Source organism: Pseudophryne corroboree, chromosome 9, assembly GCF_028390025.1.
Source record: "Pseudophryne corroboree isolate aPseCor3 chromosome 9, aPseCor3.hap2, whole genome shotgun sequence".
Lineage (NCBI taxonomy): Eukaryota > Metazoa > Chordata > Amphibia > Anura > Myobatrachidae > Pseudophryne > Pseudophryne corroboree.
Window position 1 is genome coordinate 343096798 of NC_086452.1, and position 20087 is coordinate 343116884.

General features: G+C 46.4%; 1 protein-coding gene across 5 annotated transcripts in view; it reads right to left on the reverse strand.

Annotated features, from left to right (window-relative positions):
• DMC1 (DNA meiotic recombinase 1) overlaps positions 1 to 20087 on the reverse strand; it is a 465896-nt gene that overhangs the window by 52459 nt on the left and 393350 nt on the right. The window lies entirely within an intron of this gene.

Here is a 20087-nt window from a genome sequence, read left to right on the forward strand (position 1 = left end):
TATGGGTGGTTTTATGCATATCTACTGTTTTTAATAATTAATAATTAAGTAAGCGCCAATATTTATTAACAGTTTCTTATATAGCGCAGTATATTCCGTGGCACTTTTCAATTGGAACAACAGTAATAGACCAAAACTGGGTAAAAACAGATAGACATAAGGGTAGGAAGGCCCTACTCACAAGCTTACTATCTACAGGGAAATAGGCATTGATACACAAGGATACACAAGATGCTACCTATTGCAAAATGGTCCACCAGATTGTAAAGGTTCTTAATGGGCTGTATGATATGGTCACCCAGCAATGTTGGCCAAGTGTCAGCAGTGTGTGGAGAAGACAACATATATGAGGTTATGTGTGGACTGTACAGTGGGGGTGTCATTAGATAGGAAGGCACTGAAGGCTATGTGAGTGTGTCCGGAATTTGATAAGCTTGTCTGAAGAGTTGAGTTTTCAGGGAATGTTTGAAGGTTTGGAGACTAGAGGTGAGTCTAATTGTACATGGGAAGGCATTTCACAGAGTGGGCGCAGTCTGGATAAAGTCCTGTAATTTTGAGTGGGAGCAAGTAATGCGTGTGGATGACAGACGCAGATTTTGTGCAGAGCTGAGAGGTTGGGGTGTAGTATGTGATGCCGGCGGTCGGGGCTCCCGGCGGCCAGCATACTGGCACCGGAATCCCGACCGCCAGCATACCAACAACTGGGCGAGCGCAAATTTGCTACGCTATATAAGAAGCTATATATGTATATACATATATACACTGCTCAAAAAAATAAAGGGAACACTTAAACAACACAATGTAACTCCAAGTCAATCACACTTCTGTGAAATCAAACTGTCCACTTAGGAAGCAACACTGATTGACAATCAATTTCACATGCTGTTGTGCAAATGGAATAGACAACAGGTGGAAATTATAGGCAATTAGCAAGACACCCCCAATAAAGGAGTTGTTCTGCAGGTGGTGACCACAGACCACTTCTCAGCTCCTATGTTTTCTGGCTGATGTTTTGGTCACTTTTGAAAGCTGGCAGTGCTTTCACTCTAGTGGTAGCATGAGACGGAGTCTACAACCCACACAAGTGGCTCAGGTAGTGCAGCTCATCCAGGATGGCACATCAATGCGAGCTGTGGCAAGAAGGTTTGCTGTGTCTGTCAGCGAAATGTCCAGAGCATGGAGGCGCTACCAGGAGACAGGCCAGTACATCAGGAGACGTGGAGGAGGCCGTAGGAGGGCAACAACCCAGCAGCAGGACCGCTACCTCTGCCTTTGTGCAAGGAGGAACAGGAGGAGCACTGCCAGAGCCCTGCAAAATGACCTCCAGCAAGCCACAAATGTGCATGTGTCTACTCAAACGATCAGAAACAGACTCCATGAGGGTGGTATGAGGGCCCGACGTCCACGAGTGGGGGTTGTGCTTACAGCCCAACACCGTGCAGGACATTTGGCATTTGCCAGAGAACACCAAGATTGGCAAATTCGCCACTGGCGCCCTGTGCTCTTCACAGATGAAAGCAGGTTCTCACTGAGCACATGTGACAGACGTGACAGAGTCTGGAGATGCCAAGGAGAACGTTCTGCTGCCTGCAACAACCTCCAGCATGACCGGTTTGGCAATGGGTCAGTAATGGTGTGGGGTGGCATTTCTTTGGGGGGGCCGCACAGCCCTCCATGTGCTCGCCAGAGGTAGCCTGACTGCCATTAGGTACCGAGATGAGATCCTCAGACCCCTTGTGAGACCATATGCTGGTGCGGTTGGCCCTGGGTTCCTCCTAATGTAAGACAATGCTAGACCTCGTGTGGCTGGAGTGTGTCAGCAGTTCCTGCAAGACAAAGGCATTGATGCTATGGACTGGCCCGCCCATTCCCCAGACCTGAATCCAATTGAGCACATCTGGGACATCATGTCTCTCTTGCACCACAGACTGTCCAGGAGTTGGCGGATGCTTTAGTCCAGGTCTGGGAGGAGATCCCTCAGGAGACCATCCGCCACCTCATCAGGAACATGTCCAGGCGTTGTAGGGAGGTCATACAGGCACGTGGAGGCCACACACACTACTGAGCCTCATTTTGACTTGTTTTAAGGACATTACATCAAAGTTGGATCAGCCTGTAGTGTGTTTTTCCACTTCAATTTTGAGTGTGACTCCAAATCCAGACCTCCATGGGTTAATAAAATGAGAATTTACTTACCGATAATTCTATTTCTCGGAGTCCGTAGTGGATGCTGGGGTTCCTGAAAGGACCATGGGGAATAGCGGCTCCGCAGGAGACCGGGCACAAAAAGTAAAGCTTTAGGATCAGGTGGTGTGCACTGGCTCCTCCCCCTATGACCCTCCTCCAAGCCAGTTAGGTACTGTGCCCGGACGAGCGTACACAATAAGGGAGGAATTTTGAATCCCGGGTAAGACTCATACCAGCCACACCAATCACACCGTACAACTTGTGATCTAAACCCAGTTAACAGTATGATAACAGCGGAGCCTCTGAAAAGATGGCTCACAACAATAATAACCCGATTTTTGTAACTATGTACAAGTATTGCAGATAATCCGCACTTGGGATGGGCGCCCAGCATCCACTACGGACTCCGAGAAATAGAATTATCGGTAAGTAAATTCTCATTTTCTCTATCGTCCTAGTGGATGCTGGGGTTCCTGAAAGGACCATGGGGATTATACCAAAGCTCCCAAACGGGCGGGAGAGTGCGGATGACTCTGCAGCACCGAATGAGAGAACTCCAGGTCCTCTTTTGCCAGGATATCAAATTTGTAGAATTTTACAAACGTGTTCTCCCCTGACCACGTAGCTGCTCGGCAGAGTTGTAATGCCGAGACCTCTCGGGCAGCCGCCCAAGATGAGCCCACCTTCCTTGTGGAATGGGCCTTAACCGATTTAGACTGTGGCAGGCCTGCCTCAGAATGTGCAAGTTGAATTGTGTTACAAATCCAACGAGCAATCGACTGCTTAGAAGCAGGCGCACCCAACTTGTTGGGTGCATACAGTATAAACAGCGAGTCAGATTTTCTGACTCCAGCTGTCCTGGAATATATTTTCAGGGCCCTGACAACTTCTAGCAACTTGGAGTCCTCCAAGTCCCTAGTAGGTGCAAGGCACCACAATAAGCTGGTTCAGGTGAAACACTGACACCACCTTAGGGAGAGAACTGGGGACGAGTCCGCAGCTCTGCCCTGTCCGAATGGACAAACAGATATGGGCTTTTTTGAGAAAAAACCACCAATTTGACACTCGCCTGGTCCAGGCCAGGGCCAAGAGCATGGTCACTTTTTATGTGAGATGCTGCAAATCCACATATTTGACTGGTTTTAAACCAATGTGATTTGAGAAATCCCAGAACTACGTTGAGATCCCACAGTGCCACTGGAGGCACAAAAAAGGGGTTTGTATATGCAATACTCCCTTGACAAACTTCTGGACTTCAGGAACTGAAGCCAATTCTTTCTGGAAGAAAATTTACAGGGCCGAATTTGAACCTTAATGGACCCCAATTTGAGGCCCATAGACACTCCTGTTTGCAGGAAATGCAGGAAACGACCGAGTTGAAATTTCTTTGTGGGGCCTTCCTGGCCTCACACCACGCAACAAATTTTCGCCACACGTGGTGATAATGTTGTGCGGTCACCTCCTTTCTGGCTTTGACCAGGGTAGGAATGACCTCTTCCGGAATGCCTTTTTTCCCTTAGGATCCGGCTTTCCATCGCCATGCCGACAAACGCAGCTGCGGTAAGTCTTGGAACAGACATGGTACTTGCTGAAGCAAGTCCCTTCTTAGCGGCAGAGGCCATAAGACCTCTGTAAGCATCTCTTGAAGTTCCGGGTACCAAGTCCTTCTTGGCCAATCCGGAGCCATGAGTATAGTTCTTACTCCTCTACGTCTTATAATTCTCAGCACCTTAGGTATGAGAAGCAGAGGAGGGAACACATACACCGACTGGTACACCCACGGTGTTACCAGAACGTCCACATCTATTGCCTGAGGGTCCCTTGACCTGGCGCAATACCTGTCCCGTTTTTTGTTCAGACGGGACGCCATCATGTCCACCTTTGGTATTTCCCAACGGTTTACAATCATGTGGAAAAAACTTCTCAATGAAGTTTCCACTCTCCCGGGTGGAGGTCGTGCTGAGGAAGTCTGCTTCCCAGTTTCCATTCCCGGGATGAAAAACTGCTGACAGTGTTATCACATGATTTTCCGCCCAGCGAAAAGTCCTTGCAGTTTCTGCCATTGCCCTCCTGCTTCTTGTGTCGCCCTGTCTGTTTACGTGGGCGACTGCCGTGATGTTTTTCCCACTGGATCAATACCGGCTGACCTTGAAGCAGAGGTCTTGCTAAGCTTAGAGCATTATAAATTTACCCTTAGCTCCAGTATATTTATGTGGAGAAAAGTCTCCATACTTGATCACACTCCCTGGAAATTTTTCCCTTGTGTGACTGCTCCCCAGCCTCTCAGGTTGGGCTCCGTGGTTACCAGCATCCAATCCTGAATGCCGAATCTGCGGCCCTCTAGAAGATGAGCACTCTATAACCACCACAGGAGAGACACCCTTGTCCTTGGATATTGGGTTATCCGCTGATGCATCTGAAGATGCGATCCGGACCATTTGTCCAGCAGATCCCACTGAAAAGTTCTTACGTGAAATCTGCCGAATGGAATTGCTTCGTAGGAAGCCACCATTTTTACCAGGACCCTTGTGCAATGATGCACTGTTTTTAGGAGGTTCCTGACTTGCTCGGATAACTCCCTGGCTTTCTCTTCCGGGAGAAACACCTTTTTCTGGACTGTGTCCAGAATCATCCCTAGGCACAGCAGATGTGTCGTCGGGATCAGCTGCGATTTTGGAATATTTAGAATCCACCCGTGCTGATTGTAGCAGTATCCGAGATAGTGCTACTCCGACCTCCAACTGTTCCCTGGACTATGCCCCTATCAGGAGATCGTCCAAGTAAGGGATAATTTCGACGCCTTTTCTTCGAAGAAGAATCATCAATTCGGCCATTACCTTGGTAAAGACCCCGGGGTGCCGTGGACAATCCAAACGGCAGCGTCTGAAACTGATAGTGACAGTTCTGCACCACGAACCTGAGGTACCCTTAGTGAGAAGGGCAAATTTGGGACATAGAGGTAAGCATCCCTGATGTCCCGGGACACTATATAGTCCCCTTCTTCCTGGTTCGTTATCACTGCTCTGAGTGACTTCATCTTAATTTGAACCTTTGTAAGTGTTCAAAAAAAATTTTTTAGAATAAGTCTCACCTAGCCTTCTGGCTTCAGTACCACAATATAGTGTGGAATAATACCCCTTTTCTGTAGTAGGAGGGGTAATTTAATTGTCACCTGCTGGGAACACAGCTTGTGAATTTTTTCCCATACTACCTCCTTGTCGGAGGGAGACTTGGTAAAGCAGACTTCAGGAGCCTGCGAAGGGGAAACGTCTCGACATTCCCATCTGTACCCCCGGGATACTACTTGTAGGATCCAGGGGTCCTGTACGGTCTCAGCGCCATGCTGAGAACTTGTCAGACGCGGTGGAACGCTTCTGTTCCTGGGAATAGGCTGCCTGTTGCAGTCTTCTTCCCTTTCCTCTATCCCTGGGCAGATATGATCTTATAGGGACGAGAGGACTGAGGCTGAAAAGACGGTGTCTTTTTCTGCAGAGATGTGACTTAGGGTAAAAAACGGTGGATTTTCCAGCAGTTGCCGTGACCACCAGGTCCGATGGACCGACCCCAAACAAGTCCTCTTCCTTTATACGGCCATACTGTGCCGTTTGGAATCTGCATCACCTGACCACTGTCGTGTCCATAACATCTTCTGGCAGTTATGGACATCGCGTTTATTCATGATGCCAGAGTGCAAATATCCCTCTGTGCATCTCGCATATATAGAAATGCTCTATAGTCAATAAAATACTGTCCCTGTCAAGGGTATCAATATTTTTAGTCAGGGAATCCGACCAAGCCACCCTAGCTCTGCACATCCAGGCTGAGGCGATCGCTGGCCGCAGTATAACACCAGTATGTGTGTATATACTTTTTATTATATTTTCCAGCCTTGTCAGCTGGTCCTTGAGGACGGCCCTATCTATAGACGGTACCGCCACTTGTTTTGATAAGCGTGTGAGCGCCTTATCCACCTTAAGGGGTGTTTCCCAACGCGCCCTAACTTCTGGCGGGAAAGGGTATACCGCCCATAATTTTCTATCGGGGGGAACCCACGCATCATCACACACTTTATTTAATTTATCTGATTCAGGAAAAACTATGGTAGTTTTTTCACATCCCACATAATACCCTCTTTTGTGGTACTTGTAGTATCAGAAATACGTAACACCTCCTTCATTGCCTTTAACGTGTGGCCCTAATAAGGAATACGTTTGTTTATTCACCGTCGACACTGGATTCAGTGTCCCTGTCTGTGTCTGTGTCGACCGACTAAAGTAAACGGGCGTTTTAAAACCCTTGACGGTGTTTTTGAGACGTCTGGACCGTACTATTGTTTGTCGGCCGTCTCATGTCGTCAACCGACCTTGCAGCGTGTTGACATTATCACGTAATTTCCTAAATAAGCCATCCATTCCGGTGTCGACTCCCTAGAGAGTGACATCACCATTACAGGCAATTGCTCCGCCTCCTCACCAACATCGTCCTCCTACCTGTCGACACACACGTACCGACACACAGCACACACACAGGGAATGCTCTGATAGAGGACAGGACCCACTAGCCCTTTGGAGAGACAGAGGGAGAGTTTGCCAGCACACACCAAAAACGCTATAATTATATAGGGACAACCTTATATAAGTGTTTTCCCTTATAGCATCTTTATATATATATTTATATCGCCAAATTAGTGCCCCCCCTCTCTGTTTTAACCCTGTTTCTGTAGTGCAGTGCAGGGGAGAGCCTGGGAGCCTTCCCTCCAGCCTTTCTGTGAGGGAAAATGGCGCTGTGTGCTGAGGAGATAGGCCCCGCCCCTTTTTCGGCGGCCTCGTCTCCCGCTCTTAACGGATTCTGGCAGGGGTTAAATATCTCCATATAGCCTCCGGAGGCTATATGTGAGGTATTTTTAGCCAAACTAGGTATTCATTTGCCTCCCAGGGCGCCCCCCTCCCAGCGCCCTGCACCCTCAGTGACTGCCGTGTGAAGTGTGCTGAGAGGAAAATGGCGCACAGCTGCAGTGCTGTGCGCTACCTTTAGAAGACTGAGGAGTCTTCTGCCGCCGATTCTGGACCTCTTCTTACTTCAGCATCTGCAAGGGGGCCGGCGGCAAGGCTCCGGTGACCATCCAGGCTGTACCTGTGATCGTCCCTCTGGAGCTGATGTCCAGTAGCCAAGAAGCCAATCCATCCTGCACGCAGGTGAGTTCACTTCTTCTCCCCTAAGTCCCTCGTTGCAGTGATCCTGTTGCCAGCAGGACTCACTGTAAAATAAAAAACCTAAGCTAAACTTTCCTAAGCAGCTCTTTAGGAGAGCCACCTAGATTGCACCCTTCTCGGCCGGGCACAAAATCTAACTGGCTTGGAGGAGGGTCATAGGGGGAGGAGCCAGTGCACACCACCTGATCCTAAAGCTTTACTTTTTGTGCCCTGTCTCCTGCGGAGCCGCTATTCCCCATGGTCCTTTCAGGAACCCCAGCATCCACTAGGACGATAGAGAAATTTGATTTCCATTGATAATTTTTGTGTGATTTTGTTGTCAGCACATTCAAATGTAAAGAACAAAGTATTTAATAAGAATATGTAATTCATTCAGATCTAGGATGTGTTGTTTGTGTTCCCTTTATTTTTTTGAGCAGTGTATACACACACACACACACACACACACACACACACACACACACACACACACACATACATATATATATATATATATATATGTATATCCCTCCTTCCCCCAAACACACCATAGTATGTCTCCCTTTCTCCTTACTCCCATATACCCCACAGTCTCTCTCACCCCAATGACTCCATGCTGCATTCCCAACTCCCCTACCCCATCATGTTAGAATTAGCCCTAGCCATCACCCCCTATGGTTAGCCTTTGCTGCCACCCCTGGTGGAGGATTAGGGTAGGGGGGGGTAAAATACTCCATCTGTCTTCAGGATCTTCAAGGTCGGGATGCCGGTGTCGGTCATGTGATCGCCAGCATTCTGACAACCAAGATATCATACTGAATCAGTATAATTACATGCACCATGCAACAAATCACGAAGATGTAGTAAAAGTATTGCATGGTTATAATGTGTGATGTTAGAAAAATTAATTCCTCCATTGAATTTGGTCTGTTGAAGTCTAATTAAGCCTATTTTGGCACTTTTGTGATGTTTGTGGTTTCAAAGAACTTAACAAAGAATGATATAAAGGGGGTTATTCAGACCCTGCCACTGTTGCGGCATGCAGTGGTTTGCCAGTGGAAGCAAACTGTACATCTGCTCCGCCGACATGCAGTTTGCAACAGCATCAGTGAAAGATGCAGCCACAATGTGATTGAAAGTGGTAGGCGTTTGTGGGTCGGCAACAATGCGTTGGGGGGTGGGGTAAGGCGATCGGGGGTGGTCCGGGACTGTTTCCGGGGCGGCTATGTGACGTCACATGCAGCCACTCCTAAAAAAAACCAAAAAGGTGTCCATTGACCGCCTGACAGTGCAGCCAGAGGTCAACCTGGACACATCCAGGGGGAAGAAAGGAGGGCGGGCTCACCCATGCTGGGCGGCCTTGCCCTGTGCTGGGCGACCCCCAGCATGTGCAGAGATGAGCACAGATCTGACTGTGTATGCATGCAGCCATCTGCGTTCATCTCTGAATAACGCCCTAAGCTTCTTAGTGTCTTCTATTGTGAGCAATAAAGGTAGTGATTGGAGTGAATAAATCAATCTTGAGAACATTATAATTTTTAGCAAATTGGCCCTGCCCAAATAAGAGCTGGATCCCCCACAAAAGCTATTATAGACTTAAATATGTTCATATGATATGGGTTTTAATAATTTACACGCCTAAATATGTAAAACTCCCTCTAGCCCAGGTAAAGGGTATGCTAGCTTGCCAATATGGGGGGGTGGGGTGGGGGGAATCCTGGCCGCAGATATAAACAACGGATTTATCCAGATTAACATGAAGTTTGGAGATATCTCCAAAACCCCAGAGTAAGGACATCAGATGTGGTATGGAAGTGGTGGGCTGAGACAAGTAAAGTAATACGTCATCCGCAAACGCTGTGACCTTAATTTCCCTTGAACCCACTAATATGCAATGAATGTTGGAGGCTTGTTGGATTACTCGGAGAAGTGGGTCCAAGGTTAGATTAAAAAATAGGATTTTAATTGCCTACCGGTAAATACTTTTCTCGTAGTCCGTAGGGGATACTGGGAATCCGTTTAGTACTATGGGGTATAGATGGGTCCACTAGGAGCCATGGGCACTGTACGAAATTGTTAGCGTACGCTGGCTCCTCCCTCTATGCCCCACCTACCAGACTCAGTCTAGGAAACTGTGCCGGAGAAGACGGACAAACTTTGAGAGAAGGATAGATAAGGAAAGTTGTGAGATTCCGAACCAGCACACAGAGAACCAGAGGAAAGCCATGCTAACCAAAACTTGTAAACAGTAACAGCAACAGCTGAATCAACATCAGTACTTAACCAAGTAACAGTGCAGGACGAACGAAGCACTGGGCGGTCGCCCAGTATCCGCTACGGACTACGAGAAAAGGATTTACCGGCAGGTAATTAAAACCCTATTTTCTCTTACGTCCTAGGGGATACTGGGAATCCATTTAGTACCATGGGGAAGTATCAAAGCTCCCAAACCAGGTAGGAGAGTGCTGAGGTTCCTGCAGAACTGATTGACCTGAAGGTCCTCAGAGGCTAAAGTATTGAACTTGTAAAACTTAGCAAACGTGTTAGAACTTGACCAATTAGCTGCTCGACACCTTAGGAAGAAATTGCTGACGAGTCCTGAATCCTGAGAAAATTAAGTAGGGGCTCTTGTAAGACAACGCCCCTAGCTCCGACACACGTCTTGCTGAAGCCAAGGCCAACAGTGTGACTGTCTTCCATGTAAGGTACTTTACATCTACCTCCTGTAACGGTTCAAACCAGTCCGATTGGAGGAACTGCAGCACCAAATTGAGATCCCAAGGTGCCGTGGGAGGCACAAAGGAAGGTTGGATGTGCAGAACACCTTTCAAGAACGTCTGGACCTCAGGGAGAGAGGCCAATTATTTCTGAAAGAAAATGGACAAGGCCGAAATCTGGACTTTTATGGAGCCTAGATATAGGCCCACATCCACTCTCGACTGCAGAAAAAGCAGGAAACGTCCCAGATGAAATTCCACCACGGAATATTGTCTGCTCTCACACCAAGAGACATATTTCTTCCATATATGGTGGTAATATTTTGACATTACCCCCTTCCTGGCTTGGATCATAGTCAAGATGAACTTGTCAGTAATCCCTCTCCTGGCTAGAATCAGCCGTTCAACTTCCATGCCGTTAAACGTAGCCGCGGTAAGTCTTGATAGACGAACGGGCCCTGTTGCAGAAGATCCTCGCTAAGAGGTAGAGGCCACGGATCTTCGATCAGCATCTCGAGAAGATACGCTTTCCAGGCCCTTCGAGGCCAGTCCGGAGCAATGAGTATTGATTGAGCCTTTTCCCTTTTTATTCTTTTGAGAATTCTTGGGATCAGAGGAAGTGGAGGAAACACGTACACCAGCTGGTAGACCCACGGAGACAGAGGTTCCTACAAAGAAGGGGGATCACAAAGTGGGCATGCGAAGGAATTAAGAGGATTCGACTATATCATATATTGTATGTTTGTTTTTTGATACATAGCCACTTTACTTAATTTGATCTCTATTGATTGTAATGTCACTAGTAGGTGTTCTTTTTTTCTAATATGAGGCTTCATGTTGTTTAGGGGATTTCTTACATTTCAACAGAGAAGGGCTGAAAAATGCAAGTATTGTGAGCAGTGGTGCCGAGTGTCGGGGGGACTGGTACTAACTACTTAGGCCCAGGCTTGTTAGAGGGACAAGGGACCTGGCAGGAGTCCGGGTCCGCGCTCCCCCCTCACTCACCCCCCACCTTACCTGACAGCCAGCCAGCAGCTGCTGCCTCTCTTCCTAGCCCAGCATACACTGTTGTGTGTTGGGCTGCGATTATTAATTAATAGACACCAAAGGGAAGTACTGTATAGTAAGGTAAAAAGCATAAGGGACAAACAAATTGCAGACTGCCTTAATAACTAATTTTGCACTGTATTTACTGTTTAAAATTCAAATAAAACAACATTAAACTAGAAAATGAAAAATATACCTTACTCCACTGTATGCATAAATATATTTACTATAGCTCTCAAAACTGTAACTCTGTGGGCATTTGCCCATTTGCAACTTTATGCAAATGCCGCTACAAAGCCCTTCTCTGATGTACATCCAAGTGTATGAATGTGCAAGGCCTAAATCGCCTATTTCAGGTGTCTGTAGACTTTGTAATACCGTTTGGTGTGTCTCTAGATCGATCGCAACTTGCACCAGTCTTATGTCAGTGTTGCAGACTCACAGATGGATGAACAGGAAGCTGACCGGCACTTTTGGATTAGCTAAAACTAGTGATGAGCGGGTTCGGTTTCTCGGAAACCGAACCCCCCCGAACTTCACGCTTTTTACACGGGTCCGAGGCAGACTCGGATCTTCCCGCCTTGCTCGGCTAACCCGAGCGCGCCCGAACGTCATCATCCCGCTGTCGGATTCTCGCGAGGCTCGTATTCTATCGCGAGACTCGGATTCTATATAAGGAGCCGCGCGTCGCCGCCATTTTCACACGTGCATTGAGATTGATAGGGAGAGGACGTGGCTGGCGTCCTCTCCGTTTAGAGTAGACTAGAGAGTAGTAGAGAGTAGAGACACTTGATTTACTAATTTTGGGGAGCATATTAGGACGGAGTACTACTTGCTGATAGTGTGACCAGTGACCACCAGTTTAATTAATCCGTTCTCTGCCTGAAAAAAAACGATACACAGTGTGACACAGTCACATACCATATCTGTGCTCAGCCTCAGTGTGCCCTCTGTGTGCTGCATCATCTATGTAATACTGTATATCTGACTGTGCTGAGTGCTCACTGCTCACACAGCTTAATTGTGGGGGAGACTGGGGAGCAGTTATAGCAGGAGTACATATTTTAACAGTGCACACTTTTGCTGCCAGAGTGCCACTGCCAGTGCCAGTGTGACTGACCAGTGACCACTGACCACCAGTATATTGTGATTGTCTGCCTGAAAAAGTTAAACACTCGTCGTGTGGTGTTTTTATTCTATAAACGCATTCTGCTGACAGTGTCCAGCAGGTCCGTCATTATATAATATATACCTGTCCGGCTGCAGTAGTGATATATATATATTTTTTATATCATTATCATCCAGTCTATATTAGCACTGCAGCAGATGCAGTACGGTAGTCCACGGCTGTAGCTACCTCTGTGTCGGCAGTCGCTCGTCCATCCATAATTGTATACCACCTACCCGTGGTGTTTTTTTTTCTTTTCTATCTTCTTGATACTAGTAGCTTACTTTAGGAGTCTGCAGTGCTGAGCTGACAGTGTCCAGCAGGTCCGTCATTATATAATATATACCTGTCCGGCTGCAGTAGTGATATATATATATATATTTTTTATATCATTATCATCCAGTCTATATTAGCAGCAGACGCAGTACGGTAGTCCACGGCTGTAGCTACCTCTGTGTCGGCAGTCGCTCGTCCATCCATAATTGTATACCACCTACCCGTGGTGTTTTTTTTCTTTTGCTATCTTCTTGATACTAGTAGCTTACTTTAGGAGTCTGCAGTGCTGAGCTGACAGTGTCCAGCAGGTCCGTCATTATATAATATATACCTGTCCGGCTGCAGTAGTGATATATATATATTTTATATCTCATTATCATCCAGTCTATATTAGCAGCAGACGCAGTACGGTAGTCCACGGCTGTAGCTACCTCTGTGTCGGCAGTCGCTAGTCCATCCATAATTGTATACCACCTACCTGTGGTGTTTTTTTTTTTCTATCTTCTTGATACTACTAGTAGCTTACTTTAGGAGTCTGCAGTGCTGAGCTGACAGTGTCCAGCAGGTCCGTCATTATATAATATATACCTGTCCGGCTGCAGTAGTGATATATATATATTTTTTTTATATCATTATCATCCAGTCTATATTAGCAGCAGACGCAGTACGGTAGTCCACGGCTGTAGCTACCTCTGTGTCGGCAGTCGCTCGTCCATCCATAATTGTATACCACCTACCTGTGGTGTTTTTTTTTTCTTTCTATCTTCTTGATACTAGTAGCTTACTTTAGGAGTCTGCAGTGCAGAGCTGACAGTGTCCAGCAGGTCCGTCATTATATAATATATACCTGTCCGGCTGCAGTAGTGATATATATATATATTTTATATCTCATTATCATCCAGTCTATATTAGCAGCAGACGCAGTACGGTAGTCCACGGCTGTAGCTACCTCTGTGTCGGCAGTCGCTAGTCCATCCATAATTGTATACCACCTACCTGTGGTGTTTTTTTTTTCTATCTTCTTGATACTACTAGTAGCTTACTTTAGGAGTCTGCAGTGCTGAGCTGACAGTGTCCAGCAGGTCCGTCATTATATAATATATACCTGTCCGGCTGCAGTAGTGATATATATATATATTTTTTTATATCATTATCATCCAGTCTATATTAGCAGCAGACGCAGTACGGTAGTCCACGGCTGTAGCTACCTCTGTGTCGGCAGTCGCTCGTCCATCCATAATTGTATACCACCTACCTGTGGTGTTTGTTTTTTTTTCTATCTTCTTGATACTAGTAGCTTACTTTAGGAGTCTGCAGTGCTGAGCTGACAGTGTCCAGCAGGTCCGTCATTATATAATATATACCTGTCCGGCTGCAGTAGTGATATATATATATTTTATATCTCATTATCATCCAGTCTATATTAGCAGCAGACGCAGTACGGTAGTCCACGGCTGTAGCTACCTCTGTGTCGGCAGTCGCTAGTCCATCCATAATTGTATACCACCTACCTGTGGTGTTTTTTTTTTTCTATCTTCTTGATACTACTAGTAGCTTACTTTAGGAGTCTGCAGTGCTGAGCTGACAGTGTCCAGCAGGTCCGTCATTATATAATATATACCTGTCCGGCTGCAGTAGTGATATATATATATTTTTTTTATATCATTATCATCCAGTCTATATTAGTAGCAGACGCAGTACGGTAGTCCACGGCTGTAGCTACCTCTGTGTCGGCAGTCGCTCGTCCATCCATAATTGTATACCACCTACCTGTGGTGTTTTTTTTTTCTTTCTATCTTCTTGATACTAGTAGCTTACTTTAGGAGTCTGCAGTGCAGAGCTGACAGTGTCCAGCAGGTCCGTCATTATATAATATATACCTGTCCGGCTGCAGTAGTGATATATATATATTTTATATCTCATTATCATCCAGTCTATATTAGCAGCAGACGCAGTACGGTAGTCCACGGCTGTAGCTACCTCTGTGTCGGCAGTCGCTAGTCCATCCATAATTGTATACCACCTACCTGTGGTGTTTTTTTTTTTCTATCTTCTTGATACTACTTGTAGCTTACTTTAGGAGTCTGCAGTGCTGAGCTGACAGTGTCCAGCAGGTCCGTCATTATATAATATATACCTGTCCGGCTGCAGTAGTGATATATATATATATATTTTTTATATCATTATCATCCAGTCTATATTAGCAGCAGACGCAGTACGGTAGTCCACGGCTGTAGCTACCTCTGTGTCGGCAGTCGCTCGTCCATCCATAATTGTATACCACCTACCTGTGGTGTTTGTTTTTTTTTCTATCTTCTTGATACTAGTAGCTTACTTTAGGAGTCTGCAGTGCTGAGCTGACAGTGTCCAGCAGGTCCGTCATTATATAATATATACCTGTCCGGCTGCAGTAGTGATATATATATATTTTATATCTCATTATCATCCAGTCTATATTAGCAGCAGACGCAGTACGGTAGTCCACGGCTGTAGCTACCTCTGTGTCGGCAGTCGCTAGTCCATCCATAATTGTATACCACCTACCTGTGGTGTTTTTTTTTTCTATCTTCTTGATACTACTAGTAGCTTACTTTAGGAGTCTGCAGTGCTGAGCTGACAGTGTCCAGCAGGTCCGTCATTATATAATATATACCTGTCCGGCTGCAGTAGTGATATATATATATATTTTTTATATCATTATCATCCAGTCTATATTAGCAGCAGACGCAGTACGGTAGTCCACGGCTGTAGCTACCTCTGTGTCGGCAGTCGCTCGTCCATCCATAATTGTATACCACCTACCTGTGGTGTTTGTTTTTTTTTCTATCTTCTTGATACTAGTAGCTTACTTTAGGAGTCTGCAGTGCTGAGCTGACAGTGTCCAGCAGGTCCGTCATTATATAATATATACCTGTCCGGCTGCAGTAGTGATATATATATATTTTATATCTCATTATCATCCAGTCTATATTAGCAGCAGACGCAGTACGGTAGTCCACGGCTGTAGCTACCTCTGTGTCGGCAGTCGCTAGTCCATCCATAATTGTATACCACCTACCTGTGGTGTTTTTTTTTTTCTATCTTCTTGATACTACTAGTAGCTTACTTTAGGAGTCTGCAGTGCTGAGCTGACAGTGTCCAGCAGGTCCGTCATTATATAATATATACCTGTCCGGCTGCAGTAGTGATATATATATATTTTTTTTATATCATTATCATCCAGTCTATATTAGTAGCAGACGCAGTACGGTAGTCCACGGCTGTAGCTACCTCTGTGTCGGCAGTCGCTCGTCCATCCATAATTGTATACCACCTACCTGTGGTGTTTTTTTTTTCTTTCTATCTTCTTGATACTAGTAGCTTACTTTAGGAGTCTGCAGTGCAGAGCTGACAGTGTCCAGCAGGTCCGTCATTATATAATATATACCTGTCCGGCTGCAGTAGTGATATATATATATTTTATATCTCATTATCATCCAGTCTATATTAGCAGCAGACGCAGTACGGTAGTCCACGGCTGTAGCTACCTCTGTGTCGGCAGTCGCTAGTCCATCCATAATTGTATACCACCTACCTGTGGTGTTTTTTTTTTCTATCTTCTTGATACTACTTGTAGCTTACTTTAGGAGTCTGCAGTGCTGAGCTGACAGTGTCCAGCAGGTCCGTCATTATATAATATATACCTGTCCGGCTGCAGTAGTGATATATATATATATTTTTTATATCATTATCATCCAGTCTATATTAGCAGCAGACGCAGTACGGTAGTCCACGGCTGTAGCTACCTCTGTGTCGGCAGTCGCTCGTCCATCCATAATTGTATACCACCTACCTGTGGTGTTTGTTTTTTTTTCTATCTTCTTGATACTAGTAGCTTACTTTAGGAGTCTGCAGTGCTGAGCTGACAGTGTCCAGCAGGTCCGTCATTATATAATATATACCTGTCCGGCTGCAGTAGTGATATATATATATTTTATATCTCATTATCATCCAGTCTATATTAGCAGCAGACGCAGTACGGTAGTCCACGGCTGTAGCTACCTCTGTGTCGGCAGTCGCTAGTCCATCCATAATTGTATACCACCTACCTGTGGTGTTTTTTTTTTCTATCTTCTTGATACTACTAGTAGCTTACTTTAGGAGTCTGCAGTGCTGAGCTGACAGTGTCCAGCAGGTCCGTCATTATATAATATATACCTGTCCGGCTGCAGTAGTGATATATATATATATTTTTTATATCATTATCATCCAGTCTATATTAGCAGCAGACGCAGTACGGTAGTCCACGGCTGTAGCTACCTCTGTGTCGGCAGTCGCTCGTCCATCCATAATTGTATACCACCTACCTGTGGTGTTTTTTTTTTTTCTATCTTCTTGATACTACTAGTAGCTTACTTTAGGAGTCTGCAGTGCAGAGCTGACAGTGTCCAGCAGGTCCGTCATTATATAATATATACCTGTCCGGCTGCAGTAGTGATAGATATATATATATATATTTTTTATATCATTATCATCCAGTCTATATTAGCAGCAGACGCAGTACGGTAGTCCACGGCTGTAGCTACCTCTGTGTCGGCAGTCGCTCGTCAATCCATAAGTATACTAGTATCCATCCATCTCCATTGTTTACCTGAGGTGCCTTTTAGTTGTGCCTATTAAAATATGGAGAACAAAAATGTTGAGGTTCCAAAAATAGGGAAAGATCAAGATCGACTTCCACCTCGTGCTGAAGCTGCTGCCACTAGTCATGGCCGAGACGATGAAATGCCAGCAACGTCGTCTGCCAAGGCCGATGCCCAATGTCATAGTACAGAGCATGTAAAATCCAAAACACCAAATATCAGTAAAAAAAGGACTCAAAAATCTAATATAAAATTGTCGGAGGAGAAGCGTAAACTTGCCAATATGCCATTTACCACACGGAGTGGCAAGGAACGGCTGAGGTCCTGGCCTATGTTCATGGCTAGTGGTTCAGCTTCACATGAGGATGGAAGCACTCAGCCTCTCGCTAAAAAAATGAAAAGACTCAAGCTGGCAAAAGCACAGCAAAGAACTGTGCGTTCTTCGAAATCACAAATCCACAAGGAGAGTCCAATTGTGTCGTTTGCGATGCCTGACCTTCCCAACACTGGACGTGAAGAGCATGCACCTTCCACCATTTGCACGCCCCCTGCAAGTGCTGGAAGGAGCACCCGCAGTCCAGTTCCTGATAGTCAGATTGAAGATGTCAGTGTTGAAGTACACCAGGATGAGGAGGATATGGGTGTTGCTGGCGCTGGGGAGGAAATTGACCAGGAGGATTCTGATGGTGAGGTGGTTTGTTTAAGTCAGGCACCCGGGGAGACACCTGTTGTCCGTGGGAGGAATAGGGCCATTGACATGCCTGGTGAAAATACCAAAAAAATCAGCTCTTCGGTGTGGAAGTATTTCAACAGAAATGCGGACAACATTTGTCAAGCCGTGTGTTGCCTTTGTCAAGCTGTAATAAGTAGGGGTAAGGACGTTAACCACCTCGGAACATCCTCCCTTATACGTCACCTGCAGCGCATTCATCATAAGTCAGTGACAAGTTCAAAAACTTTGGGCGACAGCGGAAGCAGTCCACTGACCAGTAAATCCCTTCCTCTTGTAACCAAGCTCACGCAAACCACCCCACCAACTCCCTCAGTGTCAATTTCCTCCTTCCCCAGGAATGCCAATAGTCCTGCAGGCCATGTCACTGGCAATTCTGACGAGTCCTCTCCTGCCTGGGATTCCTCCGATGCATCCTTGCGTGTAACGCCTACTGCTGCTGGCGCTGCTGTTGTTGCTGCTGGGAGTCGATGGTCATCCCAGAGGGGAAGTCGTACTCGTAAGACCACTTTTACTACTTCCACCAAGCAATTGACTGTCCAACAGTCCTTTGCGAGGAAGATGAAATATCACAGCAGTCATCCTGCTGCAAAGCGGATAACTGAGGCCTTGGCATCCTGGGCGGTGAGAAACGTGGTTCCGGTATCCATCATTACTGCAGAGGCAACTAGAGACTTGTTGGAGGTACTGTGTCCCCGGTACCAAATACCATCTAGGTTCCATTTCTCTAGGCAGGCGATACCGAAAATGTACACAGACCTCAGAAAAAGACTCACCAGTGTCCTAAAAAATGCAGTTGTACCCAATGTCCACTTAACCACGGACATGTGGACAAGTGGAGCAGGGCAGACTCAGGACTATATGACTGTGACAGCCCACTGGGTAGATGTATGGACTCCCGCCGCAAGAACAGCAGCGGCGGCACCAGTAGCAGCATCTCGCAAACGCCAACTCTTTCCTAGGCAGGCTACGCTTTGTATCACCGCTTTCCAGAATACGCACACAGCTAAAAACCTCTTACGGCAACTGAGGAAGATCATCGCAGAATGGCTTACCCCAATTGGACTCTCCTGTGGATTTGTGGCATCGGACAACGCCAGCAATATTGTGTGTGCATTAAATCTGGGCAAATTCCAGCACGTCCCATGTTTTGCACATACCTTGAATTTGGTGGTGCAGAATTATTTAAAAAACGACAGGGGCGTGCAAGAGATGCTGTCGGTGGCCAGACGAATTGCGGGACACTTTCGGCGTACAGGCACCACGTACAGAAGACTGGAGCACCACCAAAAACGCCTGAACCTGCCCTGCCATCATCTGAAGCAAGAAGTGGTAACGAGGTGGAATTCAACCCTCTATATGCTTCAGAGGTTGGAGGAGCAGCAAAAGGCCATTCAAGCCTATACAACTGAGCACGATATAGGAGGTGGAATGCACCTGTCTCAAGCGCAGTGGAGAATGATTTCAACGTTGTGCAAGGTTCTGCAACCTTTTGAACTTGCCACACGTGAAGTCAGTTCAGACACTGCCAGCCTGAGTCAGGTCATTCCCCTCATCAGGCTTTTGCAGAAGAAGCTGGAGACATTGAAGGAGGAGCTAACACAGAGCGATTCCGCTAGGCATGTGGGACTTGTGGATGGAGCCCTTAATTCGCTTAACAAGGATTCACGGGTGGTCAATCTGTTGAAATCAGAGCACTACATTTTGGCCACCGTGCTCGATCCTAGATTTAAAACCTACCTTGGATCTCTCTTTCCGGCAGACACAAGTCTGCTGGGGTTCAAAGAACTGCTGGTGACAAAATTGTCAAGTCAAGCGGAACGCGACCTGTCAACATCTCCTCCTTCACATTCTCCCGCAACTGGGGGTGCGAGGAAAAGGCTCAGAATTCCGAGCCCACCCGCTGGCGGTGATGCAGGGCAGTCTGGAGCGACTGCTGATGCTGACATCTGGTCCGGACTGAAGGACCTGCCAACGATTACGGACATGTCGTCTACTGTCACTGCATATGATTCTCTCCCCATTGAAAGAATGGTGGAGGATTATATGAGTGACCGCATCCAAGTAGGCACGTCAGACAGTCCGTACTTATACTAGCAGGAAAAAGAGGCAATTTGGAGGCCCTTGCACAAACTGGCTTTATTCTAC